The sequence below is a fragment of the Fukomys damarensis genome, unplaced genomic scaffold, assembly GCF_012274545.1.
Source record: "Fukomys damarensis isolate Sample0158 unplaced genomic scaffold, DMR_v1.0_HiC HiC_scaffold_12, whole genome shotgun sequence".
Lineage (NCBI taxonomy): Eukaryota > Metazoa > Chordata > Mammalia > Rodentia > Bathyergidae > Fukomys > Fukomys damarensis.
The window spans coordinates 59,015,039-59,038,928 of record NW_022900924.1 but is presented as its reverse complement, the minus strand read 5'-3'; the positions used below and the strand labels follow the sequence as shown (position 1 = coordinate 59,038,928).

Below are 23,890 nucleotides of genomic sequence, written 5' to 3'. Positions count from 1 at the left end.
CTAGGTTCTGGTAGCCACGCCCCGTCCCGCCCAGGTTAGTAGCGGGGCCCGGGGGTGGGCGGCGCCGGGAGCCGAGCGGGCGCTGAGGTGGAAGGGAGCTCAGACTGGTGCCTGGATCCCTGACGGGGTGGGAGTGAGGTGAGAGGAGCTCTGGTTTCGGAGCTCTGTGGATCTCGGGGAGGGAGCAGCGCTCGGAGCCTGCAGGGCGAAGCACCCTGTCGGGGCAGGTCGCCCTTTCTGTGGGAGGGCAGTTTCTGTCCGGGTGTGGACCTTTGAGGAACTGTCGAGGCGCCCAAGCCCATGGGGGCGGGGATCAAGACAATTGTAAATGAGTTTTAATTAATTATAGCGGACTTGGGGTCCGTCTGGGGTGTTCAGGATGTCCTCCGGTGCAGGCATCCCAGGCACGGATTAGTGTTAGGTGAGGGTGCTCTTGGTGAGAGCTCATCTTGGTTCCCGGAAGCCGATAGAGCACCCTTTTGGCTTTCCCAGCACCGGCCGGCCCAGCTGTTAGAACAGGGTGCGCTCTGTGGCTTTTGGAGAGCCAGCTTCCTCTTTTTCCCTCTGCCCTTCAGACCTCCTTCTTCCAGAAATTTCTCACCCTCTGCTTCAACTACCTCCTGAGAGACGTGATTCCCATAATTCCTTATGGGTTGCTGAAGGCTGACCATGTCGATTCTCCTAGAACTGCTTCCTGCTGAGGATGGCATAGCCCCTACATGTATGGGAATCCAGAACTCTAACTGCTCCAGCAGCTGGCAGGAGGCCTTGGGCCCTTGGGGCTGGGTTCTGGAAGAATGGGCTGGATCCCTGGATGATTATGAGCCTGATACATAGCTGCTGAATCTTGGAAGACACGAGAGAAATTATGACATTATGAAGCACGGGCCAAGAGTCAAGAGGAGAATTACAGCAGTCCAGGGCCAAGTGAGGAAGGCTAGCCATGAGAACCAGGGCTAGACATTTGCTTTCCACCTGGACCAATCTAGTGAACATTGTTGACTGTCTAGTGAATCTAGTTGACAATCTAGTGAACATTGTTGGTACCATAGTTTTCTCTAGCCTTTTAGATTTTGGAATCCAGGCCAAGACCGGTCCAGACTCATTATTTAAAACACGACAAACAAAGAAAATCCAGTGATCTTTAAGCATTGCATAGGTTTCCTCTGCTTATCTGTAAGTAGGTCTAGAACCTAGCTGGTCAAGGCACACAGTGGAGAAGATTGGGCAGGATAGCAGCATAGTCTTGTAAAACTGTGTGAATATCTGATCTAAATGTTAAATTCTGTTGTAGCCACCTATCTCCATACAAAAGTGGCACTGACCACCCCCATCTCAGAGATCTTCAGGGGCTGCTATGAGCCTTCTGTGTGGCTGGGCAGGGGTAGACAGATGGCCTGCTGATCTGTAGCGAGGTAGGGGTATAAGCAGTTGGCATTTTGGCCTTTTTTGTTTGTTTGTTTTTGTTTTTGTTTGGTACCAGGGATCAAACTCCAGTCCTTGTGCTTGTGAAGCAGGCGGCAGAACCACTGAGCTAAATCCCCATCCCTTATTTTGGAGAAGTACAACCATAGGAACATTAAAGGTGCTCCCATCTTAGTTTAAAAATGGCACTGAAGAGTAAGTTGAACTAGACAAAACATCAGGAGGATAAACCAACTAAATATAGAAAGGACAAATTCTAAGCCCAAGATTGATGCGCACTTGTGCTGAAACAACTGATCTGTTATATTTTGAGAAAGGTCCTTGTCTCTTCCCAGGTATAGTTTTATAGTTCTTCCTGCAGATAAATCTAAAACAAATTTTTAAGTAGGCGAGGATCTGAAGGGTGTGTAAACAATAGTCAGCTAAGGCAGTAAGGATTATTGCAAAAGATGCAGAGGTATGAGTATAAAGGGTGTTCAACAGTAGGTAGCTTACCTGTAGTTGGATCCTTCTGTTTCTTCTCAAAGGTACTTGGGATTCTTGACAGGCTCATAAGAGTATTTGGTCTTTTCTGTCTGGTCATTTGTCACCTTGGGTGTGTCATGTCGAGCAGGCTTGATCTTAGAGAGGTGACTGTAGCTATGTGCCACCTATCTGCCACCTTTAAGGTTGGCATGGCTAAAATGACTGGAAAAGGGACTTTCTGCTTTGGTCTTAATTGGTCTGCTGGGCTTCCTTCTTTCCAGGCCTTAAGAAGTACTTGGTCTCAGGGTCAGGGATTTAGCTCAGTGGCACCACATCTGCCTCACAAGCCCCAGGTCCTGAGTTCAATCCCTGGTACCAAAAAAAGAAAAAAAAAAAAAAAAGTACTTGTTCTCCATCAGGGACACTAGGTTCTGGCTGGACTTTATTCCCATGTAATTGTGCTTGGCCCAAATTAATATGATGCAATAAAAGTCTTGTGGCCTGAACCACTGTAATAATCAGAAGATAGAAAAGACCTTCCATACTGCATTTCAAAGGACCCATATTTAGCCTCGTTTGGGGGCAACTAGGGAACTGTAATAACACTGAATCTTCTAATGCAAGAACTTAACTCACTTCTCCATTTATTTAGCTGGTTTTTATCATATAAGCTTTTACATGTTTGTTTTATATTTATTTTATGCTTTGTGACAATTAAAAGTAGTATCTTTTTAAATTCAGCTTCTATTTGCTCATTGCAAGTATATAAAAAGTATAATTTATTTTTATTTATCAATCTTGCATCCTGTGATTTTGTAAACTTATTCTAGATTTTTGGACTGTGGAATCTGGGGTTTTCTACATTGGCAGTCATATTGTGAATGAGCCAGTTTTATATTTTCCTTTTCAATCTATGTGCCTGTGTTTTTTGTATACATTTTGAACTGCTATTTTGATCAAAGCATTTATGTTTTAGATAATTATTATTTTATATTATTAAATCCTTGCCAAATTGGGTATGAGGATAATTAAAAGGGATTAGGTCTGAGCCTAGCCAGGTAAGGTGCTTGGTTAGATTGTCAGTTCATTCTTGTGCTTCTTTCAAATCTTCATTCACAATGTGGCTCATCTTTCCTCATGGCCCATTCATTGGTTGAAATACTCTGTCCTCAGACCAGTGTGGGCATGAATAGGCTTGGGATTTAAGTAATCATGGAGATTCTAATTGCTATTAGAATTACAGTGGCAGTGCTTTCCCAAGACCCTCACATACAGGTGGCACCTTGATACTTATGAGATAGTTACCAAAGCTCTAGAGATAGATTTGCATGCTGAATTCAGCTCCAGGCCACATTCAAGGCCTTGTGGAGCCTTATTAGCTCATGGAGGGAGCTATTTACATTCAAGAACAGTCACACAATAGTCTTACGTGTACGGGACAAGTTCTTACAACTCTTCCTCCTCTAATGGTACCTCGGCCTGAGCCATTTGCTTATCTGTTCTGCTCTGTGGACAGGGTTTAACCTTTCAAGCTGTGCTATAACAGGAGTAAGACATTTTATGTGAGGATTGGCTTTATTGTGATCCATCGTTTTCCTATTTTGGGATGACCAAGGATGGGGCCACATATTTGTAGTGAATTTACTGGATGTTGTTGATCTCCTTCTTGGACATAGTCTGTTCCCCATCAAATTAGAGACATGTCAATATGGTCACAATTTTATAATGTAACTGGGCACACTGTGTGTACAGCTGTATGTTCATTTGTTTATGTCACTGGGTAATAAAACTTTTTCCAAGAGTGGAGTGTACTTCCATTCCCTTTGTGTTTTTCTGTGCTTCAAAATTATTTGCAGTGGTAACCAGAAAAGAAACAACTACTGTACATAAAGTAAAAGAACTTTCAAAGAATGTCTTTCCTATGTTCAGTCCAGGAAAAAAATACTATCTTTTTGGCCAGACACTGCCAGAATTGAGAAACTAAAGAGAGGAATTCTAAAGCTGGTTTCCTAGAAGAAAAAGAACCTCAAAAGTAGTGTACATATTCTGAATTAGATTAACTGACGAGAGAGAGAGAGAGAGAGAGAGAGAGAGAGAGAGAAAGAGAGAAGAGAACCATGTACTGATGTTGTGAATTTTCCTTTTTCTCTTTGTAAACCAGGTTGAAAAGGAGAAGCAAGCCTGCCCCCAAAAAGAAGTGACAGGAGGAGAGTCCCATGAGTCGATGGCCTCAGCTCCTGCACTCACCTCATCCCAGGCCATCTGTCTTCCTCTGGCAAGTTGCCTGACTTCGAGTGCTATGCAGGGGCATACACATGCTGATGCCTATGGTCCCCACAGCCAGGGAGCCCCAGGGCTGCCCGCCTGCAGGTGAGAAGGGTGTCTATGGCTGGTGGCCCAGCAGCAGTCCTTGGCCTCCAGCGCTGTGGCTCAGATTTTCTGCGTCACCTACCATCCTTTCTCCCCAAGATGTAACACTGGGTCTGCAGGGAGGGGTGGCCCCAATGCCAGCTTATGTGGCGCCTTCTGAGCCCTTTTCCCCTCTATGCCTGGCATCCTGTTGCTTTTGGTGGTTTTTGATCCTAACCATTTTTATAGTTAGTTCCCTATGGGTTTCTCTCTTTCCTAGCACCCTTCATTTGCTATTTGGCCTCCTGAATGAGCTCCTGGTACTGGACCACAGGCAAAGCTCCAAGTTGTCTTACAAGCAAGGTCAGGCTGCCATATAATCCAGCAAAGTAGAGAAACCCAAGGGGATAGAAGTTGTCTAAATTTGCATGTCAGGTGCAGCCAGTGTGCTGTGTCAGATCAGAGAACGGGTGAGGAGGAACCCCTCATCCTCCTCAGCCTTGGCTCGAGCCTCCCAAAGCCTTTGTGAACTTCTCCTGGACCAGACTGGGTGAAACTGACCTTCCGAGGGTTTGTTTACACTTGGTCCCACCAGACATTGTGTCACTATAGAACCAGCTTCTTTCAAACTGTCTGGCCTTGAGCAAGCTATCTGGCTTCAGCTGCTTTGTCCTCTCTTCCCATTTCCTGAGGAACGTAGACACAGGGCTGCTGCCCTCCTACTCATTCCCTTCAGGATGTAGCCACATGGCCTGGGCACTTTCACGAGACTAGGAGAGAGCGTAGAGAGCTTCCACTTCCAGCGTAGCCCTGATTGCTGGGGAGACTGAGGCCTGGTGCTTCTCAGCACCCTCCCTGACTATTCCTCTGTGTTTGTGTCTCGTGGTGTCATGGGATTAAGAAAACCAGGATAGGAACTTGGCCACAAGGAAGAGGACAGCTGAATCAGGAAAGCTAAGCAGCCCCAGACACCCCCCCGCTCAATGTAAGAGGACCCATGGGGAGGGCATCGGAACAGGACAGCAGTGGGCAGGGCTATGGGCTCACCTCCCATCTCTGAGCTCCTGCTCCCATTCTTTGTGTCCCCAGACTTGGGAAGGGCTTAGATCCCGAACAAGAGCTCTGATGGGGGCTGCAAGAGCAACACCTCACCCTGCACCACCCCTTCACCACATTCTTTATGCCCCGTGGGGAAAGATTGGCCAGGTCAGAGGGAAAACCCTCAGGTCACGTGTGCCCTATGGACTGTGTATGTGCAGGTGTGTGGTGTGCCTGTCTGTGTGTCTGTGTGTAAGCTGGGGAGCTCAGGTTGGGAGAATATCTTTGGATTTACATTTCTTTCCCAGGCCTGTTAATCATGAGCCCCTCTCCGTGTGGTTTGGGGTCATTTCCACCCCTAAGGACCTGGCCAACGAGCTCATTCTAGAATGTTAGAAGTTAGAAGTTAGCCACGCTAACTTCTTCACAGGTCTAACGTGTCCTTAGTAGTGGGCTTAGAGGAGCCCCCTGTCGACCACTTTCCCTACTCAGTGCACAGTTGGCAGCAGGAAGGCCAGAGGCTGCAGTAGAGCCATCTCTATGCCGGCTCCATCTGTGTCCATTCCAGAAGCCATTTCAGCCTGTTCTAGCCCATACTTAGCTGATTTGGTTATGGGCTCTGAACGGTGGGATGAAATGTAAAGATGTAGTGGACCCCACAAACCCCAGCCCCCAGTGCCTTGCTCCCCAGAGCCCCATGAAGGAAGGGAGCCATGCCCAGCCCTAGAGAGGACTGGGCTCTTTGTTCTTCCAGGTCCAGCACTTAAATTTATGTCTCAGAAGGCCTTTCCTCACCCAGCTGGGCCACACAAGAGGTCTTCTTCCCACTCCCTCCTCTGTGTGGACAGTGTGTGCCATGTACACTCAGCGCTTGGCCCTGCTGTTGTCTTCCTGTGATTCTCTGGTACAGTCTAGGTGCAGGTTCTCAGCTTCCTGCCATCCCAGAGACGCTTCCCTTGAAGACAGCACTGTTTCCATAGTCACTCTACCCATCCACTTTAGTTGTGTTGGTCCTTGTAGCACTTAGCACCTTCTGGGATTACCTCATTCACTTATTGTTAAACTCGTGGCTCCCCTTTCCTCACAATGGATGCAGCCACTGCCAGCAACCATCTACTGCTCCATCCCGTTTCCAGCACTAGTAAGAGCTCAATAAATCCTTGTTGATTGAGTGAATGTTTGCTTATTGGTTTTTTGTGGGAATAACTTTTAAAAAGCATAGATGATTTGAGAGGTCAGAGGTACTGCTGGTGACCTGGCAGTGCTTTCTGTGTGGAGTAAAGAGAAGTGCGGAACAGGAGTCCCAGAGTGCATATGGGGTTCCCTCGGTCTAGCGTGACCACGAAGGGCATGTGCTGGGTGTGGACTTGGGACCCCTGAGCAGCCTGAGATGCTGCTGGGAGGGTGGTAGGGTTGGTGTGTGAAGGAGGTGGAGAAAGTTAGAACTTGTGAAGCAGGAAGGGGAAGTGAGACACAGCCACCGGAGGAGAAGAGTATGGATCTGGTGGTTTGCAGGGCATGGTGGGAGCCTGAGGCAATGCCTGCCTGGGGCTTTGACTTTCTCTGTAACCAGGAGGTGACTTGGCTTGCTCACAACAGTGGTGGAGCGTGGGGGTGGGGGGCAGATGTATGAGGGCAGAGGGTGGGATTATGAAGAGACCATTTTAAACCCTTTAATCATAATCCTCACGAATTTGTAAATTCTATTTATTTATTTATTTAAAATTCAAGACAACATTTTGTCACTTTGTCCCCTTGCCTACAACTTAGTTAGATCATATTTAGATCTGAGTCCTACATCTAAACTAGGAACTAGTATTAGTTCAGATGAAAGATAAAAGAATAGGAGAAAGGCCTAGTCTAATCTTTCCAGCAAATAAAAGATTCAAGATGAAATTTGCCTATGGGTTTCCCCTTGGGGACTTCCAACCACTGCACCAGGTAGGAGAGAAGGTGCAGTACCAGGGACAATGACTCTCTGAATGTCCGCTGGGCAGCTGCTGTAACAGCAGAGATGTGGAAGCCCATCCGCAGCACTGACACCATGAACAGGTACTTACTGTCTCTGCTCAAGTAAAATGAAGTGTCCTTCATGGACAAAGACACAGTGCTGAGGAGCCGTGGATTTGGCTCAATGGTTCTGCTGCCTGCCTCGCAAGTGCAAGGTCCTGAGTTTGCTCCCCAGTGCAAAAACAAACAAACAAAGACACAGTGCTGACTCAGAGGCAGAGTGCACAGCTGTTATTTGGAGAGGTTTTCCATAGTCTTCTTACCCGTAACACAGCTGTACACTTGCAGAAACAGTTGGTTAAGTGCAGTTATAACAATAATTTATTCAGCATTCACTGCACCAAGGGTTATTTTACAATTGTAAGTAAGAGTGGCCACTCCTGGCCCCCCATATTAGCTGAAGCTGTGAGCCCGACTTTTTGTTACCACGTGCAAGCTGTAAGTCTAACCTGAGGTGGCAGAGCCTTTGGACACCTGGAGATGCCACCACATGAGATGAGAGGAGGTGGTGTCAGAGGATGGCAGGCCAAGCCTCCACACCCCAGGGTAGCTCTAGAGCCTATGCTGACTTAACTTTGTATGGAGAAGGATCCCACTGAGTTCAAGAACCTGACAAGCCACAATTTCACAATGGAAGGCAGAGTTTGACAGAATCCTTTTAGTGATTTTCTAAATGGCTTACTGAATTGATATGGGTACTACTTGGCATGACATTATATATAGGTTTGGGTTTAGTTGCTGGCATTTCAGTGACTACTTGTTTTCCCCAATCCATCTGTCCCCAAGTTGGTGTTCAACTTCTTATCAACTGGCCATTTTTACCCAAAGTACAGAAAAGCAAAAGAGGACTGCAAACATTTATGATCATTATTCCTATACCTTTTATTTTTAAACAAATTTACATAAGAGTATTTGATATAGCACTAGAAATCCATCCCAGTTGCATAAGCTACATTATAAATGATATTATATATCGATGACATTAATGATACATAAAATAGGATGGGAAGAAATGAAGAAAAAGGGAGGTTACAGCCTAAGTGGTGATCACTTCACAGTAAATCAGTATCTGTTGGATTTGAATAATTTGAATAAAAAAGATTTCTTAAGGCTAAGTTCTATTTCCAAAGTGGCCTCCCTGCTGACTTCAACATACGTGACTCTCTCAAGGACCCATTCCTAATCTGAGGCTGGAAGCCCAAGGACCCTGTGGTGTTTGGAGAGGATAACGGACTTCTTTCTACAACTTGAAGGCTGTAGGATTTTGTAGGGAGTTAGATAATCACTCATAATTAGGGTCCAGAAAGAAGGTGCTGTCTTGTGGCAAGGAGATCCAAGTGTCTATGTCCCTTTTCCTTCCATAGTTAGGAGTTGTATAATCACTAGAAAGAAAAGAGGAAAGCATGTCCAGGTCCCTGTTTGAGCAGGTGGCTGATGGTGGTGAAATTCCTTTTTGTGGTGAGTTAATGACAGATGTTCTTGATAAAGATGGGAAGTTATTTATGTCGGCACTACCAAATCTTCCTTCAGTGCAGAAAGAGCTTTGGGGCTATTTGTTACTAATGAAGCCACAGCATGTTCACTATCTGAGGCAGATATTTATGAGATACTGAAAACATTTCCTTGGCCCAGGTGGCAGCCTATGCTCAGCCTGTATTGATGTCCAGGCAAACACATTTGGTCAGTGATGAGATGGAGGTGTCCTTTTGTGTCCACCATGGCTAGGAGGATGTGGGACTGACATGGGACTCAATAGATGTTCTGGCAATGTTATTATCTAAGTCACCTTTGTACTGGAGGGTAGTTTCCCCAACACCTCACATCTCTCTCACCTGCCAGGTGGAAGTCCATTCACAGTGGAACCCTTTGCAGGCCTCTTCCGCAAGAACAAGTGAAAGGCATGGGAAACAGAGTATCCACAAGGAAGGTCGCTGGAAGCCAGCCTGCCATGTACTGGTGGGAGTTACTATAGAACTTCTTGGATTTGGTTTTATTTTTCTAGTTTCTGAAGCACATCAGCCTTTGGGTTTGCTGCCTGCAACTTCCATTTGAGGAAGGCAGCACCTCAGCTGGGTACTGGCCTGCCATCCCAGCAGGACAACCACAGATGCAAGCCTAGACTGGGCTACTTGGTGTCTCAACAAGTCCTTGTCTCAAAATAAAAACTTACAAAAGGACTAAGGAATGTGACTCATTGTGCAGGCCCTGGGTTCAATCTCTAGTACCACAAAAGAAGTGGCAGAAGACAGCATCCCATCTTCTCTCCAGAAAGAAGTCTTGATGCATCAAGAAGAAACTGCCTGGTGCCCTGGGCTGTTTGTTCAGATGGCGAGCCAGCAAGTTTTCACAGTATGTTTTCACGTACCGATTCTTTGTGCACCCCCTCTTCCTCAGCAGACAACTTTCTGGTCTTTCTTTCCCAGTGTGTAGTTCTGACTCAGGTCCTTTGGCAGAGAGTTAGATTTCTGCTGATGGAGGTCATTCAGGATCTTCACTGCCAGCTGTAAGCCTTGCTTTTATTTTCTTTCTATTTTGGTACTGCAGATCAAACTCAGGATCTCACACTTGCCAGGCAGGCACTGTCGCTGAGCTGCTTCCCCAGTTCTCTTGCATTTATTTTCAACTAGGGCAGAAAGCAGTAAACAATCATTTTCCAAGTGTGCGCAATGTTTTTCATCCAGCTGATACCTGCTGACACCTCACTGTTCAGCTTAGCATATGAAAAGGTGTCTGCTTTCTTCCTGTTAACGTGGGCTTTGGTACCATCTGACTTCCCTGGTAACTCTTTCACTAACTTCACTTTGAAGATTATCCTGTGCTTCTTCCCTATGACTTTTTTTTTTCCTCTGTTCAGCTGCATCGCATGTTATTCGGGATCTCAACTGCGTTATCTTCCTGAGCTTCAGCTTCTCCCTGAGACCCGCAGTCACATCTGATTTGCTCTCGGATCTCCATGAATGGGTGGACAGGCGCAGAGACCCCAGCCTGCTCTCTGCCCAGGCTCCCTGCGCCCACCCATCTGGCCAGTGTCCTTACTTTCCAGCTCCCAGGAAGGACCCTGCTGTCCCTGCCTTTACTCATCATCCCAGCCCATTACACCTCTGACCTCAGCATCAATTTTCTACAACTCAAATTCACAGATCTTGATTTATAGCTTTTTGTACTGCAGCCTTTCCACATTTTAATTGCCCTGGGCTTCATACACATTTCATTGCCTTCTCCCTCCAAACCTATTTCTATCTCCTTGAACAGGTATCATTTCTTTGGAGCCCACAGATGCCTCTCTTCTGCTTCATTACAAAGTTGTTGCCACAGAGCAGTGGGGCTTCTTTCTCCTGTTCAATTGGATTTGAATCCTGTTACCCAACCTCTCTCTGTCTCCCTCTCCTCCCCTTTCTGGCCTCTGGAAATCACTATTCTAGTCTCCATTTTTTTTTTTTTGGATCATCTATTTCAGCTTCTCCATATGAGCAAGGATATGCAGTACTTGCCTCTCTGTGTCTGGTTTATGTCACTTAACACGGTGTCCTCAGCTCATCCATGTTGCTGTGAATGATGAGATTCCTTTTTCCTCTCTTTTTCTTCTCTTTCTTTTCTTCTTTTTCTTTTATTAGCCACAGATTTCCTCTTCCTATAGAACATGTTACAAAAGAAGTTTAGTCTGAAGGTACAAAGCCAACGTCATCATCAGACTCTTGGATTCCTCTTCCTTTGCCTCTGCTGCCCTCTGGGGCGCTGTGGCAATGGGGCACTCTCCTAGTGTTCACCAGCCCCGATAAGGTGGATGTAGCTCCCACTGGCACTGGCCAGGGTCTTTGTGAACAAGCCAGGCCAAAAGGATTCGTCATTCACACGGGCTGCTTTAATGAGTGCACTGGTCTTATCCTCCAGGAGGCCGCTTCATGGGGTGCAGGACAGGATAGAGCTGATTCTAACATGCCTGTTGATGGGCATGATGCCATTGTTTGGATGTGGTGAGAGCGTCACTTGCGCAGGACAGGATAGAGCTGATTCTAACATGCCTGTTGATGGGCATGATGCCATTGTTTGGATGTGGTGAGAGTGTCACTGAGTGTGAATCTGCTTATTTTCTGATGGACACACCTCTGCATGATGCCATTGTTTGGATGTGGTGAGAGCGTCACTGAGTGTGAATCTGCTTATTTTCTGATGGACACACCTCTTGAGTCCCTATCCTGGCTCCATGGTTGTAATTCACTCTTCAATCAAGGCTTGAACCAGCTTCCCATGGGACATCTTTCCTCCCATCTGGTCTGTTTCTGTTCAAGGAGCTGTTGGGGTTCTGGTCAAAGGATCTCAGGAGTTAAGGAAAGAGGTGGGAACATATAATCCCAAATGTGCCTTTGTGTGTGTGTGTGTGTGTGTGTGTGTGTGTGTGTATGTGTGAGAGAGAGAGAGACAGACAGAGAGACAGAGAGACAGAGAGAGTGTTCTCCTTTCTGTGGCTTCCTCCCTTCATCCTGTGCTCTGAGAGAGATGGAACCCATTCCCCGTTACCCCTTTGCTCAGTCGTACTGACAGGACATGGTTGGAAGGAGTTTGACTGGCAGTTCACTCCAGTTCTTCCCCCTCTGCCTTTGAAACTGGAGTGTCTGCAATGGAAACACTGGTGACAAAGCTTGGCCAGGCTGGCTCTTCAGGCAGCTCCTTTCCAGAACACTCTAAACTTCCTTGGGATGGGACTGATGTGGACCATGCTCCACAGGGACTTTCTCCTGGGAGGATGGAGGAAATGTGCTTTGCTGGGACAGTATTTATACTGAATTTATATGTATCCAAAAAATATGAGAAAATGGAAATAAAGTTTTAGTAAATAAGGAAGGGAGGAGGGGGTGAAGGGAGGGCGGGGGTATGAGGAAAAAATGAGAACCAAGACCTGTCACGTAAACGTACAAGAGCCTAATGATGAATGTAACTGTACTGTATACCTAAAATGCACCAATAAACTTAATGAGGAAAAAAAATGATTATACGTATCCAGCTCTCAGGAAATAAAGCACATGAGAAACAGTAGCCAGGCCAGTCTGAGGCTGTGAACTAATGTCATTTGCACAGAGCAGCAGAAATGTTAGAGTCCTTCCTCAATGGCGGATGGATGTGGGGTGAACTGCAGCCTCTCCCTTCATCAACCAGAGAATCGAAGGAGATGATAGGATGCATGGTCCTTGCCTCTGTGCCACAATTAATTCTCACGGTCGAGGTACTTTGTCTCATGAGGGTGAAACTGGTTTTCACGTAATAATCTATTTAACTATTTTACAATTTTTATTTATTATTATTCTTTAGACAGATGGGTTCAGACTTGCAATCCTTCTGCCTCAGCCTCCCAGACTGACTAAACTTTCAGACATGTGGAACCTTATACCTGGCCATGCTTGGCTTGCACTAAAGTTTTTGGACATTACAAATCATTTTCCCTTTGCCCTGAGCAACATATCTATGAATATGTCTATTTAAGCCTTATCCATAATTACTGTTTATAAAATAATATTTTATTGGACTATATTAGCGTCAATATAATTGGATTTAATAAAAATCTTGATTAAAATTATCTGATTTCAAAACATATATTTGATTTTTTGGATATTTTTTTCTTGCTGACTAAATCTTGGCTAGTTTATTAATTTTAATACCTTCAACCTGAGAGCAAATATTAAATTAATCAGTTTTCCAACTATTGGCATTTTAAAAGCAATGACTCAAAGACGTTTTCAGGAGAATGGAAAAGAACACTGGTTATTAGGAGGGACATGGATTTATGTAACTGTGAGGACAAAGCTAGGCTGTGGCTTTCCATGACTTTACTGCATCTGTGCCTCGTTTCCCTGGTGTGCGCGCATGTGTGTGTGTGTGTGTGTGTGTGTGTGTGTGTGTGTGTGAAATGGTGATTTCTGCTTTGCCTTCCCCACAAATTTACTGTGAAGGTCAGAGGAGGTAGAGCTGGAGTCTGAAGGTTTAGCACGTCGAGATGGAAAGATTCGCTTGCAGGACTGCAGTGTGGCTGCTGGCTGGCAGGGGCCTGCCCACCTGTGTCTGCATCGCTGCTGCCCATGTATTTACTGATATGGAGATGTCCTGGAGCCGTCTGATGCTGAGCAAAGGAGTGTTCATCATGCTCTGGACAGAGAGCCACGCACGCTGTGAATTAACTGGAGCCGAACGAACAGCTCCCCGAGGCGAGCAGACTTGAGCAATGTTTGCCATGACAAGGACCTCCTCCTTTCCAAGAGGCATTGCAGTTTTGCAGTGGAGTCAGAGAGCTCTGGATAAAGGCAGGGGATTTTGGAATTAGGTCAGACAGGTAGGAGGGAAAGACTGCCAAAGCATAAGAGATGTGAAGGTAAAGGTTTGGGAAGAGACCAGAGAAAGCTTAATGGAAAATCTAGTCAAGTTTTACCACTAGATTGAGATTTTTGTTCTGCCGCACTGTCTTTTGAAAGCTTCAGTTTGGGGAGTTGGATTTTCCTTTGTGTTTTGGAATATGTCAGAGTGTGAACTCAAGTAGGTGTGAGGTTAGGTGCAGAGCCCATCCAGATTTCCAGGCCACATTTGATTTCACACAGCAATGTCCTGTCTGCTCCAAGCCACCTTCCCTTACTCCGTCTGAGTTTGACAGTGATGTGAGGAATGGCTGGCTCCTCTGGTGTCCGGCAAGAGGGGCCTTCCGCAACAAAGACAGGGCTTTGGTATCAAATCCAAGAACTTCCTAGGAGAGGAGATACGGAGAGGGCAGAGGAGAGGTTAGAAGGGCACCGTAGATAGCTGAGCAACTAGAAAGTGCCCACCACTACTGGCAGAATGTTATACTAGGTATGTGAGCAAAGCCTCTCCAAAATTTCCTTCCTGTGAATGCAGACAGGGCATGGCAGGGAAGTGAAGGTGGCTCGGGGAGGGAGATCCAGGCCTGTCCCCTGATCTATCCCTGACTGGCAACATCATCTTTGATTCGCCAATCAATATACCAAAGGGATTGGACTAAAGGGCTTTCCCAGGGCTGAACTCTGTGATTGTAAGGGACTCCACTGTCTTTAGTTTGAATAAAGAGAACATAGGTGTGCAACACAAAGACACTTTGATACACGTTTTCTGTGCTTTTGGCAAAAGTGTGCAGAGAGAATATGAGCTGCTTTACTTTCTGACTTGGAAGATTGTTAGTAGGTGGAGTCTGTCAAAGTTTACTCATGATGGGCAATGCTTTTATCTGTTGCTTTTTGTGGTTGCTTCTGTCTCTCTTTCTTCACAGTGGTTGAACTACACCCTCCAGTACATTCCTACAACTTCCATAATTTGAAAGAAAAATAAAAGAGCTCTGAATGGAATCCTTAAATTGCACTTCTGTGTCTCTCTCTTGTTTTCTCTTGCCCTGTTTGGCCTTGTCCTCATTTGTTTTTATCTCTGGAAAAGCTTCCTGTCAGGACTTTCAAATACAAAAGACAGAAACAAAAGATTCTTGTCCAGGGCATGGAGACATTGAGGTTGAGCTGGTCTCAAGGATAGCATGTCTTGAGCTTTTCTCTTTGTTGATATGTGTGCTCTGTGGATTGACTGCATGGCCAAGGGGCTTGAAGTTCTAGGATTTGCTTATTTTGGATACCTACTCATGCCCTGGCCAAAGTGCACTACCTATTTTTGAAGAAGGCAGGGAGGCCAATTGGGAATGCACAGGTACAACCACTGGGGGCATAACTGGGAGCTGAATAACTGCATATGCAACTCTAGTTTGACAGTGTTTTTCCCCTTCAGCACTTTGAAGATTCCACCATTTTCCTCCATCACTGCCTTTTGAGAAATCTGCCATCAATATACTGTACTTCCATTGTAAGTAAATTGTATTTTCCCTTTTTTAAAACAGTTTTTTCTCTTTGTCATTGGTATTCTGAAATTTCTCTATTATGCCACTAAGTATGGTTTTATCTCTATTTATACTGTTTAGGACTCAAATTTCTTCAATCTGCAGATTTATGCCTTTCTTCAGGGACACAAAAAAGTTAATGTTGCACAACCATCAAAATGGCAAAAATAAAAACAATTATCAAGTGTTGGCAAGAATGTGAGGAAAATTCTCATAAGCTATTGATGAGAAGTTATAAACTATTGCAACATCTTTGGGGTGCAGTCTGGGGACACTAGCAAGGCAGAATATTGTATGACCTATATTCAAGCAATTAGGATTTTAGAAATCAGCCTAGAGAAAATATATAGGGAAAGGAAATATACATAAATTTGATCCATGAATCATTATTGAAATTGGAAGAGGAGGAGAGAGAGAATTAACCAGAATGTCTACCAACAGAAGAATAAGTGGATCAGTTATGGTAAAGTCACAAAATCCCGAACAGCAGTTGAAATCAGTGGATTATACGTACCTATATTAAATAGATAAATTTGGAAAAAAACTAGGAATATAAATAGAAAACAGTGACTGGAAAGTGCAAATGATACATAAATTTCACCAACCCACAAAGCAATATTGCATATTGCCCAGTAAACAAAATACATAAGGCCTCACACTTTCTCTATATTATAATAGAATAAAAATGATGACACAGTAAAAGAATATAAAAATGTATCATCTTGGAAATAAAAAGAAGATTATGCAAATAATTCCTGGTTTGAAGAAATAACCCAAACTAAAAGCTACATAGAGGGCCAGGGATTTAGCTCAGTGCCTGCCTCTCAAACCGAGGTCCTGGGTTCCATCCCTGGTATTGAAAAAAAAAAAAAAAGCTACATAGAAATGGTTAACAATATTAGCCAAAAACATATTTAGAGAAATAAATTGAAAACTGGTGAAAAGCCTGGGGTGTCTTCAATGTTACATTACAAAAGTGTTTTAAATCTATTTTGGACCTAGGCTCATGGCTGGCTTGATGTGGTTTCTGACATGGGGGACAGGGAAGGAATTGGAACATTACTCTACCCCAAACTGTCCCTTAGTAACAGGTAGGAGGACCCAGAGGAAGACAGCAGAATGTTGTAGAATGTGGAAGGATGTGAAATGAACAGTACTAGGGTAGAGGAAACTCAGGAATAGGACAGAGGAGACCATTAGGAGCAGTCTGGTGCTGCGAGCTGGTGTGGCCCAAGTTCAGACAATGCCCAGAGCTTCAAAAGGCCACTGCTCTGTCCTTGAGTGAGCACAGCCAGACCTGGCCAGGCATAAAGCATGTGCAGACTCAGGGGCCAGGTCAGAGGGAGTCGTGTTCAAGGAGTGGGGCTGGGATGAGAAGAGATTTCAGAAATCGGGAAGAACAGTAGACCCAGAATGCCATGCACCCAGAAAGAGGAGTCAGGCCCAGTACTGTCCACGGCAGCTGGAGGGTGAGGCCAGAAGTCACATGGGCACACCATAGCTATGTGGAAGTGCCAATGAAGTCAGGGGAATTTGACAAAACCTTCAGCTAGAAATGTTCCTCTCGCCTAAACTCAGGTGCTACGTGAACAACAAATGACAAGCCCTAGTGTGAACAGTTTCCAGTGGGAGATATTTGAGGCCATACCAACCCAAAGAACACCAGCGGCAGGGTGGGGACAGGGTGGAAAGACACAGCAGAACCCTGGTAAGGGAGACAAATTCCTGGCCCATCCCCATCCAGACCAGGCAGGAAATTTGTTGTCCCTTCAGCCTCGTTGGTTTTGGCCAAGCCAGCCCATGTACTCAGAGCTTGCAGGGCTCGGAAGATTCAAGATCATCACAGAATGGTTGAGGGAAAGCATGGTGTGTATTAACTCATACGAAAGTTGGCTGTTAGCCCAGTAATGTCAATAACCAGAAATTAATGAATTCTCTGTTTGTCTGTTATGGAAATAAAACCTTTAGGAGATGGATCAAACATCTCTGGAAGTTACTTGAATCTGGCGGATAGCTAAATATAATGTACCTTGGACACAATAGCTAAAATCAACTGTAATCCAATTATATTTTTGTCTTTTAAAGATTGGTCCCTGGGACCCTTACCCAGTAAATACTGTAGAAGCTACCTGAAGCTATAAGAGCTAACTGGTCTATGTAAGTTCCCAAGTGGGGATCCGCAACTGTAGCACTTGGCATGTGGCAGTGCTCTGGACGTCAACAACCATTTCATGTTTGACATGTTTAACGGTTGTGGGAAAACTGAATTGTGCACCCAGAGTCATCTTGTTAAATGCTTAACCTTGAGGTCCCTAGGTAGAAAGTCCTGAGTTATAGGGCTTGCTGATTTCCATGGTGTAAATATTTCCTCTGTGCTCATTCCAAGCTGTGAATGTGATCTTCCTGAGCACAGGTCTGGAAGAGATGTGAACACCTGTTAACTACCACAGGCCTGTGCAAAGGAACCAGCTGTGCACCCAAGGGCTGCTTTGAAAGGATAGTTTACCACTAAAATTGCACTCTATAAATGTCCAACGGCCCTAGGAAAAGAAAATATAAAATAAATTCAAGCTGGGGAGCACAAATGGAGAACATTGATAAAGGATTATTTTTGAAACACTGCATTTAAAAAATTACTTTGGAGGGTGGTGATGGTGGTGGTAGTGTTGAGACCAGGTATCACTATGCAGTTCAGGCTGGCCTTGAACTCACTATGGAGCCCAAGCTGGCCTCGAATTGGTAGCGATCCTCCTGCCTTAGCCTCCCAAGTGCTGGGATTACAGGCATGCACCAGCATGCCTGGCTTTAAAATTACTTTTTAAGTAAACAGGGATCTAATTATCATACACTCAGTTCCTTTGGGATTCCCCTTGATGGAGGCTGGAACTGCTTTCTTTTCAAATATTGGTGGTATGGTGATGCTGACCAAAGAATCATGGGCCCCACACTGTGGAGCCATTTTTAGGATGGCTGAGCTAATAGTCAGGAAAGAAGGGAAGAAGTGAAGTCTCTTCAATTTTTGGGAGGAAATACTGAAATTTAGACATGTGACATAGTTTTTTATGGTTATTAACATTAATGAAAAGAAGAAAACTAGTTGTTCAAAAGTTGAAGAAAGGGTTAATATTTTTAATTAGAGGAAGGCAAAAGAATTTGCTAACACAGAGGTGAATCGAAAGTGTCAATAAGAACCTATGGGTACTTTTTAAAGGCAGCTTTTCCTGTTCTGATCCTACAGTGATTTGGGCTCATGGATATATCTTCTGTCGTCCTGCTGAGTTTCAGTCCGATTGTAGGATAAATATCTGTAGACTTACCTCCTGTGATTTCTAAAGCGGTTCTAGAGTAAGCAGTGCCCTTGGGAGGATGGTTGGTTCCATATCTCAGGGCAGGGAAAAGCACCAGAATTAGTCTGTGAATTCCAGATGTTAGAAGAAACAAAGATTATATTAGAGAATCACAAGTCCATCTTGATGCTAAAAAGATGACAGAATTGCTCGTGTCTGGAACAATGCACTGTGAAGGCTATATACTGATTAACCCAGTGAGGTCTGCGCTTACAGTGTTATGACTATTTTCAAAAGTGGATTTTATCCTTTCTATGAGAGGAGCATGTGCAGCATAACACAGTCAGACAGGGGCACACAGGAGGTTCTCAGGAGGCCAGAGGTCTCTGGAAGGAGCTTTCTTTGCTAGAAAAGGAGGCAAGCAGATTAGAGAGTGTTGAATTTTGCTGGAGCTGAGCATGGTCTAGAAGGTCTGCTTGTCTTCTCTGCCCAGCATGAGCAATAAGCCTTCCTCACGCTACCCGCAGCATTTGCAGTGTGGTCCATGGCAGCACCATGCACTACTCTGGTTCTGTCGCACTGCGTCGGCCTTCTGTCCAACGTGACTCCCACTGAGGGACTCTGTCTGCCTCTTTATTCTGCACTGTGATTACCATGCTTTTCTGTGTCTCAGTGACAAATAAGAACAGGCCTCTCCTCCACAGTGGAGCCCCCTACCTTTCTGCAACAGGAGAAGATCCTGTAGAGCTCAGAAAATGTGCAGTGGCCAATGATGAACTGAAAACACGGGAAGAGTGACATCAAACAGAAAAAAGTGTGTTGTTAAAAGAAAAGTGTCAGAGTTAGTTTAAAAAGGAAAGGAGGTCAGGTGTGGTGGTCCAGGTCTCTGGGAGGCTGAGGCAGGAGGACCCTGTGGTCAAGCCTGTGGGCACTTTAGTGAGATCTTGTCTCAAAATAAAAAATAAAAGAAGAGCTAGGAATGTCTCTCAGTGTGAAGACTGTCGGGTTCAGTCCTCCATTCTGAGGTGCGGGGGAAGAAAAGGAGAAGGGGGAACTAGGTCGTAAAAGCATAAATCTTAACTCAGCCTCTAAGAAGATTTTTAAAATCTAGGAAATAAGTGACTAAGAGTAAAATGATGAGAGATAAGTTTGACCATAAATATCTCAGAACAAAGATGTTTTCATTAAAAACAACCAAAAGTACAAAACTCAAGGCAAAAGACAGATCAGTACAATGTCAGTTGATGTCTGATGAGCTAAATATATGAAAAAAGTGAAAATGATCAGTTTAATGCCCCTCATTACCCATAATCACATCTGATTACTTGCAGAATCCATGTCTTATACATACTGTGGTTACACAGAGTTGGAAAAAAACAACTAACGAGGTTTACTACCACCAAAGGCCACACAGGGGTGCAGCACTTCCCCCAGAGGTGGCGGGAGCTGCCAGCGCAGAGGGAGAAGCTCTGTGGCCTGGGCAGGGCACAGTGCCATGGCAGGGGGAGGGGCCGAGCAGGTCAGGGTGGGACCGTGGCAGGAGGTCTGCACTGTGCCGAGTCCCGGGCCCTGAAAGGCATCTGGACGGTCCGTGTCTGGCACTTCTGTCTGCGCCTTCAGAGTCTCCTCAGAGTCACTGGTGATCTCGCCTTGGGGCCCACGAGTCATACTGGATTTGTGCTGATCAAGCCAGCTGGGCACTCCAGACAGACTGCCCTTGTCCCTGGTGTCTACAAAGGACAGGCGAGCCCAGAGAGCGGCACTGGAGCTCTCAGCACAGGAACGCCCTCCTCTCTGGCCTCTTGAATCACTGAGCCGCCTGTGTGGGCTGGGAGCTGCGGCTCTGCACATGGTTGAAAGCCCTGTGCAGGGGTGAGCGCAGAAACTGCGTAAGGCGTGGACTCCAACTCTTGGGTCTACAGCAGACACGGGGCCCGGGCGAGACCGCCTGGCTCCTGTGGATGTCACCTGGAGGGCAGAAAAGGGGTCCCACCGAAACACTCAGAAATAACTTACAGGATATTTCGAGGAGCCCAAGTTCTTCCCCTCACAGCCTGGAATCTGAAGTCAGATACACACTATCTGATCTGGGTGGTCACAGGCTCACGAGTCCGCGGTCAGAATATTACTCCACATGCGACTCCCTCGCACCCACCACTCACTCTTGTCCTGCGCTTTCCTTCCGTCCTCAGACCTAACGGTGCATGCTTTCTGATTCTGAGACGCTTCCTTCTGCTCCTGCTGTGCCTGCCCAAACCTCAGCCCTCCTTCCTTGCTCTCCTGTAATTCCCAGCCAGCGGCTTCCTGGCAGGAGAATCCAGGTCATCTCCCACGTGAGGCTGTGCCTTTCACACGAGTTCAGCACTGCACTCAAACTCTCTTGCCATGGGGTCAGATCTTTCCATTTCCATTTTGTCTCAGTTAATTATTCACTGAGATCAGTTTTATTGTGAGCATATCCGTAGTTTTTCATAAGGGCAGGTGGAGTTTTTGGAGGGAGAAGTGTCCGGAGCAACACCGGGTCTGTGACCTGGTGAAAGTTGTAAAGATTCCTTAGCACCTCAGACACTAATGGCTATAAACCCAACACGTCTAATTCACAAGACCCTCCCTCCAGAGAGGATGAGGCGTCTGCCTAAGCTCTCACATGTGCTGCCAGACACACCTCCCTGCCTAGTGTTGAGGAAGCTTCCCATCTTTAGGGACAAGGTAGCAGAGGAGGCTTTGAGGACAGATATGGATGGGGGAGACATCAGGACAACCACGTAAGAGGCTGCTGTAGGATTCTGGGAAAGAGTGGATGGGGAGTGGAATCTCGCCGTTAAAGGAGTTGAACTTTATCTGCTGGACTTCAAGTTAATGTCCCCATATGCAAATGTCAGGAGAGCCTTCCTCGGCTTCCCTGGGGTTGGATGTCCCTCGGCGAGGTCACACTGGGATGGTGTGCGGTTTGTGCTAGGTCAGCTTGGAAGGAACGTGGGAGGCACACAAGGCAAGGCAAGGTGGGGTGAGGCCACTTCTGTGGAGCCAGGATTTCCTGTAGAGTTCAGGAGAGATGTTCATCATCTCAAGAACTCGGCCCAGCCAGACATGGTGATGCACGCCTATAATCCCAGCACTGGGGAGGCTGAGGCAGGAGGGTCACCATGAGTTTGAGGCCAGCCTGGACTACACAGTGAGACTGTGGTCTGCTCAGAGCTCTTCTTCCCATTGCAGCTCAGTGACTCATGGCTCTGTGGGTTCCTCACATTTGAGCCACAGTCCTATGTTTCTGAGCTGATGATGTCCTTCAGCAGGACCCCTTTCCCCCAACAGCTTCCCAAGGCTCCAGGCAACCATGCCTGAGTGTTCAGAGCTTGGCCTTTGTGGGCTGGGAACCATTCTAGTGCTGAAAACTAGAAACAACTCAGTTCTAAAGCCAGCCATGTCTCAAACTGCTATTTGCTGGGTGGATGTCTATTTCCTACTGTTAAAAATAGGTTTTTTGTGTTCTGTGTCAGTCACATGTATTATTTAGGTTATGCCAAACTGAAGTAACACATCCACCCAAATCAATCAATGGTTTAAACACAATCACAATTTATGCCTCAGCTTGACTCAGCTGACTAATCAGAGCACCCATCCGCTGTGCAGCCACTGAAAACCCTAGGAGAACAAAGACTCTTCCCTCCTCAGAGCAGGGTCCAGCGCCACCATGGTCCTGTCTCTCCAGTCAGGTAGGGAGAGGGACTGTGGAGAACACACCAGAAAGCTTTTATGGGCCACAACCAGAAGGACTGCATGTTTGACTTCCTATCAGCTGAAGTTCCAGCAAAGGACCCTACATGCAAGAGAGGCTGGGGAAGATAATCCCTCTGTGTGGCCAAGAAGATGCATGACACACTCCACCACTTCCTGCCTTTGATAAGGGAGAGACTGCACGTTCATATTTAACTTCCCTTTTCATTGTGCTCTCTTCTTTATTTTCCTGGACTCTATTTTATATATTTCTATTTTTCTGCTTTATTGTGTTTATTCTGAAAGTCTTCTATAGAAAGATTCAGGAAGGAAAGAATAATATAAGCAATTTCACAGAAGATAACAACATGTAGATTTACTGGGACCCTTCTATCTACCCTCATAAGGGGAAAGGGACTGATAATAGCTTGCTTTCGTTTTAAGAAAAGGCTTACATTTCAGCAATATTCACCAGCATTGTGTGGATCTCAGGCTGTGCTCTGGAGACTGGTCTTTGTATGCAGGTTTCTGTGAAGGGAAACGTAATCGGATGCCCTTCTTGTGGCCGGGAACACTGCAGGGTAGATGGCTGAGGAACGCAGGTGTCTGTGCTCATCCAGAACTCTAGTCGTAGATTTTTTCCAGGAAGACAGAGAAAGAAGTTATTACTTTTATAAACATTTTGTATAATTAGAACATTAAATCCACTGTCTTTCTCCTTTACCCTTAAATGTTATTCATCAGTAATTAATGTATTCCATTCTACCTTCAGATTTGAATAAAGATTTCTTGATTCAAATTTCATAATCAACTTGCCAAATTATTAAACATCTGTTATAATATGTGATATTTGAAAAAAGTGAGTTCAAACTTTGTTATTCTATTCTATATTATCTATTCTATAAGTGAGGAAAACAAGACTCAAGGAAGTGGGGAGGGTATGGGACTCTAAGGAGCAGTTCTGAGTTCTGAGTAGAACAACGCCAGCTTGATGTCAAATGAAAGGCCATGGTGGGGCTGGCCAGGTGTGTGTGGGTTTTGCTCCCTACCCTAAGACCCAGCCAACTCTTTCATTTTACAGAATCACATTATTGACCTCTGGGAAAGAACACTTCTGGAATTCCAATATGAAAAAGTTTGTGTGTGACAGAAGTATTCTCCTTTTCTTCCAAATGTCAAAAGAAACAAATGAGGGAAATCTATTAAACACCACTTTTGCAAAACTAGAGACAGATTTAAGATTTGGGTTTCAAAAAATGAGATTCCTGCAAAGACAATTAAAATTGGTTCTGAAGCTGCCCGGAGATGGGGAGTAGCAAGGCTGTCCATATTCTGGAGACATCTTTTCCACAGAGTCCAGGCACACTCGCCACTCACTGCACAAACGCCCATTCTTACACACACCAGGAGCTGATGGGTCTGGGAAGACAAGATGGAGTGGACAACACGGAGGGTGGGGACAGAAGGCAGGAAGCAATGGCGAATCTCAGAAAATAAAAGCTACAAGAAGAGAGAATCCATATTATCCAATCAGTTCAATGCCAAGAAAAAATTAAAAGTAGATAATCTAGTACCATTAGAAAGAGAGATTTTAAAAGTTAGCAAAATTTATCAGATAAAAAAATACTGGCAAGGGTGGGAGATTTAGCTCAGTTGCAACTGCAAGGTCCTCAGTTTGATTCCAGTGCTGGGATAAAGAAAAAAGAAAGAAAGAAGAGGAAGGAAG

General features: G+C 45.4%; 1 long non-coding RNA gene across 6 annotated transcripts in view; it reads left to right on the top strand.

Moving 5' to 3' along the window:
- Window positions 1–23,890, top strand: part of LOC104862462 — a 41,315-nt gene continuing 17,425 nt past the window's right edge. The window contains exons 1-5 of one of the 6 annotated variants that reach the window (XR_780351.2): window positions 1–34; window positions 576–721; window positions 4,052–4,260; window positions 15,052–15,126; window positions 15,242–15,837. This is a non-coding gene — a long non-coding RNA (uncharacterized LOC104862462). The other 5 variants (XR_780352.2, XR_780350.3, XR_780349.3 and 2 more) reach the window with 5 other exon arrangements.